Source organism: Phyllostomus discolor, chromosome 2 (genome assembly GCF_004126475.2).
Source record: "Phyllostomus discolor isolate MPI-MPIP mPhyDis1 chromosome 2, mPhyDis1.pri.v3, whole genome shotgun sequence".
NCBI lineage: Eukaryota > Metazoa > Chordata > Mammalia > Chiroptera > Phyllostomidae > Phyllostomus > Phyllostomus discolor.
The window spans coordinates 32495394-32508079 of NC_040904.2; the positions used below are offsets into that span (position 1 = coordinate 32495394).

The 12686-nt window shown below is 38.8% G+C and overlaps 1 protein-coding gene across 7 annotated transcripts in view; it reads right to left on the reverse strand.

Moving 5' to 3' along the window:
• The window catches only part of MECOM (MDS1 and EVI1 complex locus), a 551819-nt gene that overhangs the window by 304498 nt on the left and 234635 nt on the right, over window positions 1-12686 (reverse strand). The window lies entirely within an intron of this gene.

The window sequence follows — 12686 nt, forward strand, 5'->3', positions numbered from 1 at the left end:
ACAAGGGTCGAAGTATTCATGGAATACTTTGCAAAAAATAAGAAATCATCAATGGCCTTTATCAGATCATTGGAAGAGGAGTGTGGAGGACTGTAGACATGGGTTAACCTGGAACCACTCTCCACACTCCGACCTTACAATCCCGTTTACTCATCTCAGACATACCCTTCGATTTTTCCCTTCTCTAATGAGCTGCGCCTCTTTCGAAAGTACAACATCTTAAAATAGTTCTTCCTGCTGAACGACTCCTAGAATATACAACCATAATTTTATTTCCTAAAAAGAAAGGTGGATAAATAAGAACAATAGATTAGGCTTCTACAAACTCAGGTCCTATTCCTGGCACTGCCACTAATTAACTGGGAAATTCTAAACAAGTCTTTTCATCTTTCTGGAAATCCATTTCCTTGTCTGTAAAATTACTTAACGCAAAGAGCCCCCAGGGTCCCTTCAAGCTCACATTGTATGAATCCATCAATCTCTGTGTGATTACAGAAGTAGAATCCTAGAAAGAGTCACATCTATACACCTTGCCTTGTACCATAACCAAAAGAGTACCATGTGCATATAAATTTAAGAAGGCCCATTGAAGGCTGCTGAAGATGGCATTTTTAGTTCGTGTTATGAATTTGGCTTGGACAAGGTAAATGAGAAGATAAAAAGTAATAAAGTAGCCCTGGCTGGCATAGCTCAGTGGATTGAGTGCAGGCTGCGAACCAAAGTGTCGCAGGTTCAATTCCCAGTCAGGGTACATGCCTGGGTTGCAGGCCATGACCCCCAGCAACCACACACTGATGTTTCTCTCTCTCTCTTTTTCTCCCTCCCCTTCCCTCTCTAAAAATAAGTAAATAAAATCTTTTTAAAAATCTGTTTCTCTGATCCTTTAAAAAAAAGAAGTCTACCTTAAAAAAAAGTAATAAAGTTTTTTCTTTTACAAAATACTTACTACATGTCAGACTAATGCTATATTATATATTTTACACCATTATCTTACTTAATTTTCCACCAAAAAACCTACGACATAAATAAGTAATAAACCCCATTTGATAGACTTAAAAAGAAAAAAAGACGACTCAGAGTTTATGCGTCTAACCCCAAGTCCCTCAGCCAAACCACTCAGCTTGGGCCCAGGCATAATGTTCTCATACCATTCTATTTCAATTTTATTCTAACAGTTCCCTCACCTCCTATCATTCATAGTATCCCAAATATCCAAAGATAAATAAAGTCACTAAAATTTGACAATAGCTTCCATGTTTCTTTCTTTTCCAACAAGGGATTGCAAACTCCTTGGCTTCACTTCATTCCCCTCTGGAAGATGGCCCAGGTGCTTAAAAGCCAGCTCCAGTGACTTGGTTAACTCAGGGTTCACTTCTGTTTTGTATGAAAGCTGAAGACTAACTTGTTATAACATTGTAAAAAGTTAGAGCAAAAGCTCTAGTCATCATGGATTATCTCGCCATTTCACAAAGATTGTTTCTGTAACCTATTATTACTGTAACACTTGTTTTTATTATTTTAATTAACTTCTAACTGCAACATGTAACAACAAAATCTAGCCTTAACACATTGACAATCTTGTGAAGAAAGATATGCTACTTATATTCCAAATAACCTCAAACTAATTGTAAAATACTTCATCACATGTAATCCCAAATAATGACCTTGGAGGAGATTTATACATTTGATTCAGGTTTAAAATTAGGATAAGAAATAAATATAAATATAGAACACATTCATAAATCTTATGGAAATATTCATACACCTATATTAGACAATAATTTCTACAGAAGTGCTGAAAAGACATGCAGGCAAAAGGTGAGCTTTCCCCTTGTTCTATGCAATCAAATCACCATCCCTGGGACTCTTCTGCATGGGAGTCCATTTCCTGATGGTCAGCTAGAATGCTAGGACACTGACATGCAAAATCCACATTGGGATCTACCCATTTATTGGTCTCAGAAACTGACCATGTTTGGGAAAAATCCAAGATTTGGAGACCTGCACCAACAGAGTTGTTAAAATCAAAGAGCAGGATGTGGTGTGATTTCCATTGCTTCAGTCGGAGTCTGTGAAATGCCAATAGTCTGCATATCTTCAAAGAGCAGAATCTGTCTCCAAAAACCGTACAAAATAGCCCACTACAAAGGAAAATCCTTCAAGATCCTTGCTATTGAACTAGAACCAGAAATAAGAGGAAAACCTCTGAGAACAGTGTAAAAATGACAGATATAAGAGGAGGCCGAGCACGCCACGAAATGAGAGACTTTTTGCTGACAGACGAGCACCTTTGAACTCTAACCCAATAAAAGAATTAGCACTCCCAATGTATAATCAGTACAGCAAGCAAAATATGTCAACACACGATAGGCAGGGTAATCCAATCGACATGCGAGGTAGGAACAGCCAGACCTAAATAACAACTCAGGTCCCACTGAGCCAGACAGCCCTTTCCTGCTCCTTAAATTTCCCATACCACAGGGACAGGGAATTAATATGCAATAACAGAAAGCCCCTAACATGGAACACAACAGAGCAAGGCTAAGAGCCCTCACTAAGAAGTGACCCAGGGTTCCCAAAGTGACAGGCTTGATGCTTTGGTTTTTCTTAGATGTATTCTGGGTGTCTTTCTCTAGTTAGGTAATAGAAACTTTGAAATTATCAACCACAGTCCTATTCTTTATTCTCCCTCCCCATGAAGATTTCATAAATAATAAAGGGAGCAGGAGCTACAGACATAAACGGAACTAGCTTTTGCTCCTGGTTGGCTGTATGCAAGTAACTTAACCAAGTTGGGGCCGTAGGTTTGTATTCATCTGTGAAAACAGGAGAAAAACACTTTTTAAAGGGGTTTTATAATGATTAGAAGAAGGAGAATAAGTAAAATGCCTTCCATAATACCTAAAGTGGGTGGGCAGTCATATTCAGCAAAGACCCCAGTGTCCCCAGTAGGTAACCCCAGTGTCCTTACAGCATAGTGCTCTGACCACTGTGAGCCCTTAAGAAATGTGCTGATGCCCACACACATTAAATAATAAGCTCGCAGGCAAAAAAAATGTGCAGTTAAGATATGCATAGAGGGGAAGAAGGAGTAACCACATAGGTTTGAATTCCCTACCTATCATATATTAGCTCTGTGACAGTGGGAGAATCACCCAGTCTCTCTGGGTCACAGTCCATTCATTTGTAAAGATGGGCAAATAGTATCTCACCCACCCATAGGCCCAAACCGAGGAAGATGGGCTCACAGTTCCTTTCAGCTTTACATTCATCATTGTACATTACTGTTGCTGATTTACCTTATCTCATGGACACACTTAATAAAACCAAAAACTAAAGTGTTTCAATTCCCAAATTTATATTCTTTCAGGATTTGAGAATTATTTTTTTTGTTGTTTTATTTTGCTTGTGTTTGCCATGTTTTCCAAAGGAGAGTCACTGGTGTCTCTACGTAAAATCACTTAGCAGGTCTGCAGGACTTTCACAGTGTGGCTGACATGGTTGTCGGCAGTAATTGATTTAAAAAATCATCCTCTAGCCTCAAACCACAGGTGGGTATACTCGGTAACACCCCCCACTCCTGGTTCAAGGTCCACCTGCTTTCAGCTGAATAGCTCTGTGTGGTGCAATATTTTTATTTTGTACTTATCTCATTTTAAGTGTGTTTATTTTCCAAACAGATGCATTGCAAGAATGGCTTTTTAAGTATTCATTTTTAACCCTCATAAACTGCACTCTCAGTACTTCAGCAGCATTTTAAAAGGTAATTTTCTTCACTGACCATGGCAAATACCATTTGAATTAGCTAACGATTTCTCTTTGGATTCATGAGATAGAAGAGCATCCATCCCATTGCAGCTAAGCTGATGACTGTAATTTTAAAACCACTTGGAGGAAAGTAACTTAAAGTCAGAGAAGTGGAAACACGGAGAGCTTTTCTAAAATGCTTAACTTTGTTTTTGTGAAAAAGAAAATTCTCTTTTCTGAGATGGTGGATTCAGACATTCTAGTTTTTAACACTTACTAATACTACAGCAACACAAATAAAATCTGAGGCCTAATTTGCCTTAGAATTCAGAAACCAGAGAGCCTTCAGAGGGCAACAATAAGTCATTTTTCACGTTTATTTTCCAGCACACAGGACCGCCACTCTGCCATCAACATGTCAGACAAATCTGAAATAGCTTAGCACAAAAATTACCCAGAGAATAGCCGTCAGAAGAAGAGCTGTGACAAAACAAGTCTGCTGAAATAGTGCTTGAACTTGAATTATATTTGCATTGATTTGTTTCCTAGTACTTTTGGAGAACATTGTGAAGAAAGAGTGGGGTTGTTTCTGGTAGTTTTTAAACTGTCAAACATTTGTCACCCATCAGCTATCTCTTCTTGGATGTGACTGTGTGATAGAATAAAGGCCAACTTTTGTTTCGGAATTCCACGGGCATGGCCTCTGGCAGCTCATGAGATCTGTTCTCATGTATCGTGTCCTTTGTACACTGATGCCTGCTTGTAAGGAAGGCGATACGGAAGGCCATGGCAAGGTCTCGGCCTTCCTCCTGGAGGACCGAGACCCCTCAGTGTCTATACCGTAGAGCACGAACAATACTTGTTGTCAAAGAAGAGAAGAAAATGTTCTGGGCAAATAAGAAACATCATGTGACACTTCTCTTCAGATGGAAGAAGCTAAGTGAGGTCCTGGAATTGTGCCTCAGAACGAATAAATATCTCATCACAAACTGTGTTTGCATCCTCTCGGAAACCAGCCTCCCTGCTCCTTTCATTAGAGTTCTCTAAACGCTTTCTGTGAAGTCACAAATGATTATTTCAGGACGAAATAATTGACAATGCAAACATGGTCATTATTTTACCTTATATTCTGTGAGATTGTCCAATTATTAGCAAAAATTAAAAGGACTTATCTCCATCAACAGAAACATGAAATGCTTAGTTTAGACCATATCAGTGATTGAAATACACTGTCAGCGTAGCTTGTGCCTCTTCTCCTCCACTCACGTTAGCAACGTGCCTCCCTCCACATGACCACGTGCACAGACAGGTGTGTGTTTGCGAACACCTATGTCACCACAGAAGTTCTCCTTTCAATTGACCGTAACCTGGTAAATTATCATTTCTATCCTTTAAAAAGACATGGAAAAAGGAGCTTTATTTTTTTTTCAGGATGAAACTGTTCAACTACATATAAATATCTGAAGACATTACCAAGAGAAACTGGGCCATTTCCATTTTCATTTTCCAGAAGACACTAATGCCAGAAAAAAAAATGTGTTTTGGCAAAGCTCTTTTCTTTCTAAGCATTAAGAAAAGTTGGTCATAAACCAAAAGGAAAGACACTGTTCTCCCAAGAAATCCAGATCCCAAACTAACCACAAACAGGAATGCTTATAAAATGACTTTCTTGCCATGCTCCCTGTTACATATTTCATGCTATAGAAAAATACTTCTGTAAAGAACACCACTTTGTCACAGAGTCAGTGCACAGGTGAAGCCCGAGGACAGCATTGCACTGTGACTTTCCCTCCTGAGCACACGAAGCTGGAGGAAGTTTGTGCCTGGTGCACTGACTCTCCACTGTGACGGGCCTGCACTGCTCCAAATTACATATCGTCCACTGCAGATGGCATCTCTAATATGAGAACAATGCTTCTGCTACAGTTAAACTGCTAAAGCATCCAAAACTTGCGAGGCCAGATGTGTCATGCATACCTTACATAAATATTGATGTTAAAAATTTCTTTGGGTTAGCTTTGTTACAACGATCGTACTCTTGAAAACCCACGCTGTTTTCCATGCAAAAAGAAGATGATGTTCTTGTGTTTCTCACTTAGCTTCTGCCACACTCCTTCTGGCACTGGCCATGGGTATGCCATCAAAATAATGCCAGACAAACGCTCCTGACAGCTGGGTCTATCGGTTTTCACAGCAGGTTTCTTCCCCTGCAGCTGACAAGAAAAATAAACATCTTCCAAAGAAATGAAGGCAAATGCCAAAATGTCTCATCGATTCCCAGTAAAAATCCCCTTTAAATATTAATTATGATAATGTTTGACTTTAAAAGAAAGGCAAAAAGGAAAAATTTGAGTCGGGTGTGAAGAACATTAGGAACAGTATGATCTCAACAATGTGAAGTCACCGAAATGTACGAGAGTGTCACTAATCTTCATCTGACCGCAAACCAACCACTGGCTTTCAAAGGACTGGAACAACCTCTCAGTTCGGGTCAAAGATTTTTCTCTTTAAAAAGTTTCAAACGTTCAGTTCAGTGACCATTGAGTTTCAGCTCCAAAAACACCGTCTACTATTGAGCACTTAGTTTTATGTTTTAATTTGTGGCCAAGAAAACACCATGGACTTAAAAACCTCTATGTTTTATTCAAATTGTTTGAGAAAAGAAATAAAACCAGGCTACCTTTAAAAACGTATATAAAGATGCAATGAAGGAACAGGAACAATAGCAGCCAGAGGAAAAATTAGTGACAACTCTGGGAAAAGCTGATCCCGAGCTCAGCAGGGAAGGTGCCGAAGGGGAGGGGTTCAGGAAGCAGCCAGGGGACCCTTGGGGCGGGGAGGCTACCAGGGCCTGTGTTTGTCAGGCAAGGCTGAGATGCTGCTGGACCCTGAGAACACCTATCATCTCTAAAGCAGGTGAAAAAGAGACAACGGCAGAATAATTTGAGGAAATCCTAATTCATCAGCAAGAAAAAACAGGCTTTCTTAAACGGTGTTTAGATAACTGTCAAAAGCATTTCATTTATGTGCGAATACTTCCCCATTCTGGTATTTGTTTTTAATCCTGCAGTTGTAAGCAGAAGAAGAAGCTAACCATGTTTTCTCTCAGAAAGAATTACAATTATGTTGGGGGGGGCACAAGAGTGAGTGGATGGTACATATTTTTGGGGGTTCCCACTACCTGAAGGTAAGGTATGATGATTCTGGATTCAAACTTATAAAGTACCACCCAGTGAATGTAATTCAAAATGTCTGCATAGTGTCCAAGAAGAGCCCATGAAACCACAGAGAGGCCATTAAATTCAGGAACAGAAACATATTTGCAATCCTATCTCTTTCTTCCTTAAGGTATATGGGAACTGGACCCATCTCTTTTAGTCATGATGTATGCTTAAGGAAACAAAACCAAGAACCGGAAGTGACCCATGAAGTCATCAGATTTAATCCTTTTAACAACTGAAGCCTAAAATGATAGAGCCAATTCTGGCATCCAATCCAGACCTTCCATCTCCCAGGTTCGTGTTTCTCTGCACCAATCAGATACTCCTAGGCAAGTCTGGCAGGTGCTTCAGTCTTAACGAGATGTCTGAGGAGGAGCTCTGGACTGGGCAGCTCGGGACCGACCTTCTCACTCCATTCCCTACCGCAAACCCACACTGGCTACCTCTTTAACCTTTTATGATGAGTGGGCCACATGTTCTTTTGGTTCTAAGAACCTGCGGGTCCGAAATCGAATATCGGGAGAAATGTTGAAAATAAAGAAACAGAAGAAACTGGGACAGTGGCTTCTTCCTATCTGAGCAATTGAGCAACTCGCAAACACATTTCCTCATGAGATATTCGTCTGCAGGACGAGGGCAAGGCAATTTCCTCCACAGAAGCAATTATAGGTAGTGAAAAGGGAGAAGAGAGCCCCACTCCTTCGGTTCAACTATGAATCATTTTTAAAGAACAGCCTTGCCACGTGATTTCGTTTTTCAGTTCCATTTCTCTCACAAATGAAGAATTTGCAACCTTACAAACCAAGGGCTAATTCCTAGGACATGACATATTAACAGAAGATGGTCACTAACAAAAGTTACCTGAAGATGCTTTGACTGGAAAGAACATACGCTTTGAAAGAAGACAGGTATATATAAAGGAACCTTGAAGATAATGAAAATAAGAATATTTCTTAAATGTTCAATTGAACATAATTTTATGCAGGGTATGTTTTCATCTCCTGTCAGGGATCTCAACATTCCATAGATAATACAAGCGGGCTAATTTGGCAACGATGGCAGTGTACAGTATTTTTCTTGTAACTACATCTCCTATGAAGTCACTGTAGTCACGACAAACTCCAGTCCTGCTGGAACTCGGAGATCTCACTGAGAGGTGACACATGGTCTCAGAGAGGACGTCTATTATCTGTCACAACCAGAAATGGAATAAGTTTCTAGATTTTTCATGGGCTAAACTATTTCCAGGCCCTGATGGCGTTTAAATGATGATAATTTACTATGAACAATCTTCTTTAAAAATGCATTACCTCCTTCTCTACTCATTTTTGTGAGCACAATTATTATACCACACTCGACTGTGGCTGCTTCAGGACACCGTTAGGAATGTGGAGTTGTTTGCCTCACAACGAGGACTTTCAGATTGCTGTGCTGTTTTACATGACATTTCTGCTTTCTTTCCCTAGGTTCGCTGCCAGTCTCCTCTGCCAGCTGGTCAGTGGGTCCGCTGTCAATAGGTCTAATTCTGTACATCTATCTAGTACTTTTACATTGCTGCTCTCCTTTTTAACTCCTACTTCCTCGTTGCCTTCTTTGATCCCTTGTGTTTCCCTGCCACCCACGTTGCATTGTCCTGTTTTATAGCCTAGGATGACCAGTGAGAATATTCCTTTTCCTTGGATGGCAAACCAAACAACTACATCATGTCTTTATTTTAAAAAAGGCCTTCTCTTATTTTGTGTGGCATGTCCACAATTCTTCTTTGCATTAAGATTGAAAGATATTCACTGCTCAGGACTCATAAATTATCTGGTATTTCTAAGTTAACAACTTAATCCAGTGGATAAGAGGAATGATAAATAGGTGGATGTGATTAACCCTCTCTTGTCTCTACTCAGATTATCTACATTATCCAAGGAAAAAAATCTGTTCTTCTTAAGGAGAAAACCATGCAGTAAATGGCAACTAACTTTTTGTAAAGAACTTTGGCAACTTAAGAACAAGAGAATTTGTGTCTCATACTACATCCTATATGTGCAAACAAATAAAAATTGTTTTTTTCTCTTTATATTAGTTTCCATTTTTTAGAAAATAGATGGTTTCCTAGTTACCAGTGGAAGGCTTTGTTTGTACCAATAAATATTCCCCATAATACAGTTGAAAGTCAGAGTTATAGCTGAGACTCACATCCCTTTGTTGTTGCATTTGTTCCCAAGATGCTGTGCATGCCATAGAACTTAGAGTGAATTAGTGTCATAATGAAGAAAAAACAAATGCATTTTGATAACAGAAAATGACTACCATGATCATTTACATTCCTGAATAATGCTAACATAATCAAAGTTCAAGATGAATATCAGGATGGAAAATATATACATAATGCAACAGAAACATATTATTCCCCAAATAAAGCAAACCACAGAGTAAATTTTCTTTTCACAGATATGAAACCTCAGATTGTTTATTTATTTTCCTGGACTTAGAACCCAAAAGTTTTTCCTTAACATTCTGTATCACATTCATTGTCTAAGAAATTTACCTCATTTAAGGAGTCAAGAAAGACAATTAGTTTTACCTCTAAGGCCTAAGACACTAAAATCTCCAATAAATAAATAAATAAGCATCAGACCTAAAATTTAAAATTGAACTTTTAGCAGAGATTCACCTATCAAGGTCTTCTATGTATATCAATGCATTTTAAATAAAATTTAAACCATGTGACCCAGTGATGAATACATGGATTTAACAGTGAGAAACCCCTCACTTTAATGGCTAGCTCTGTCATTCACAAGCATGCAACCTTGGACATGTTACTTACCTCTCTGTGTGCTATGCTTTAATAAAACACAATATCATGTAAAATAAAATATCACTAATCTCACTGTAGAGCTTGAAAATAAGAGGCTTGGCACAGTGCAGAGAACATACACAATAAATTATAACTACTATCATTATAGCTTCCAAAAGGGTGCTCTGGTAAGTAAGAAAAATAACTAAATTGAGACTGTAAGTCTATAATCTACGTGTTCTAACACTGCTTCTCAAACTGCTATATGCATAGAAATCACCTGAGATTTTGTTAAAATGCAAGTTCTGATTCAGTAGATCTATGTGGGTCCTGAGATGCTCCATTTCTAATAAGCTCTTAGAGAATTCTAACGCTGCTGGTCCCTGGACCACACTTTGAGAAGCAAGCTCACTATGAATATGGACACTGTGGATCATTACATGTCATTGATTCACAAAAGACAGAACTGTCTTAAATGAAAACTTCACACATGGAAGCACCAACAGGAAGTGAAACAGAATAAGTCCAATTAACCTCTTAGGTTTCAGGGAAGAAAGGGTTTGCCTAAAGTTCCTTTCTGTTAAATAATTTTATGTATATTTAGATCTCATAACCATATTTTCTCAACTTCAAATTTTCTGGTTATCTGTAAGGGGAAAGTTTGAATCCCATGCTGACATTTAGCAGTAGTAAAAAGGAAATCTCCTGTTTTGGAAGATGAGTGTTATGGATTGAATGTCCCCCCAAAATTCATAGGTTGAACCCTTAACCCCTAATGTGGTGGTATTTGCAGATAAAGCCAATGGGAGGTAGTTAGGTTTAGATGAGGTCATGAGGGTGGGCCCTTAGGATGGAATTAGTGCTCTTGTAAGAAGAAGAGGGAGAGACACAAGAGTTCTCACTCTCTTCACCATGTGAGGATTCAGCAAAAAGGCAATTTTCTGCAAGTCAGAAAGAGAACCCTCACCAGGACCTGACCATGCTAGCAACATAATCTTTAACTTCTCAGCCTCTAGAACTGCAATAAATGTCTGTTATGTAAGTCCCTTAGTCTAAGGTATTTTGTTATAGCAGCCTGAGTTGACTAATACAGTGACAATACTACAGAAAAATAATTGAAGCTAGTCATACAGTTTTATGTTTGATGGGAATTCTTCATAAAGTTCTTTGACATGAATGAGAATTTCTGAGCATGATTCCTAATAAGATGCTTTAGCAGTAGACAGGACACGAGGGAGTCACCCAATATAACTCCACCATACTTCTAATGAGGAAGCTTGAGGTCCAGGGGAACTCACCAGTTTCATTGAAACAAAAACAAAGACTTGGTTTTCCAAAGTTCTATTCAAATTACCTCCTAAGTTTTAAAAGCTTTTTTTCTAACATAAAATCCTCATTATGCTTAATAATTCAGTTATCATTGATTACCAGGAGGTAATACTTAACCCTGCCAACACAGGTTATATGTAAAAGACAGATGTGCCCTGACATAGTCGGATGCTATTTACTTGGTTTCCAATGGTCCCAAAGATTTAGTCTAAGATGCAAGCAGGCCAAAAAATGTACCTTTCTCCCTCTGCCAGAATTTATAGTCAACTGCTTAAAGCCTCCATTAAGTCCATGACATTTCATCATCTTCCCAACAGTCCTGCAGTTATTCCAATTGAAATAAAGAAAAACTCACTGTTCTGGGAGACCAACTCCTATAAGACTGGCTCGAGAGCTCCATTTCTAAGTCTGGCCTTGAAAACTAAGACAAGCATCTTCAAGACTGCTGAGGTTTCGTCAAATTCCTACTGTGCAGGGACCATGGTGCTATAGTGTAAAAGCTGAAAATAGCATCCTTTCAGTGGCACGGCAAACCTGCCATCTGATTTTAAAGTAGTAAAACTTCAGGATGGCTTTCAAAGTCTTTCTGATCTGACTAGTGGTACATTTCTCTAAGTCTACCATGACTTCCGGAACAAGTTGGCAGTCAATCTCCAGTTAGTCTAAAAAAGTCATGGCTCATGAAGCCTCTGATCAGAGACCTTGAAGACGCAATTGTACAAACCTCCATCTTTACCATGATGTGAAAGAAGACGGTTGTTCCTCTGAAGGGTACACAATGTGAAACATGACTGGCAAGTTTTCTCCATAAACAGAACAAATCTATCCCTCACAGAGCTGCCTTTATTTGAGCAAGACATTTGCAAAGCTTAGCGTCTCCTTGAATCTATTAGAAACCCTTCCCTGAGTGGGAAACAGACATTGTAAATGAACCATGACTCAGAAACCCCCTTGTACCAGAAAGTATTCTAACAGATTCCAGAGGCATTTTATGTTCTATTTTCCTGACATACTAGTTCTAACTATCTGATTCATTTATTTTTTGTTTAATGCTTTAACCAGTTTCTGTAGATTATTATATTCAAACAAGTGATTTCTTTCAGGGTTAGTTTTTTTTCTCCTTTTGACTCTGGAAGAGTTTCAGATTCAGTTGAAGGAAAAGCTCTGTTATATACTACAGAAACACCCAAGACCATATATTCAGATTAGCTACAATAAGAAAAGCCAGACCCTGACGTCCCCAGCTAAACAAAGGAAAATGAGGAAAATTAAATTTAGTGTTCATTTGCAGAAACTTCCTACTTACACACACCCAGATAACCACTTGGAATCAATGAAAATGTATAAGCTTACAGAATAAAAATCTAATTCTCCACGTCTCAAAGGACCTTGCGGCACTTTCAATTTTTTATGTACTGCACAGGCGACTTCAATGGCAGCAGAATAACTCATCAATTAAGAGAGAAGAAATGTGCATTTTCATGCTTTTTCCAGTAGAAAATAGGCCTATCAGAACTATGAATTACAAATTCAAGTTTCCCATGCACACGATCTGTATCCAACAGATAGGTATTCTCTCGAATTCTGCCCAAACATGGCTC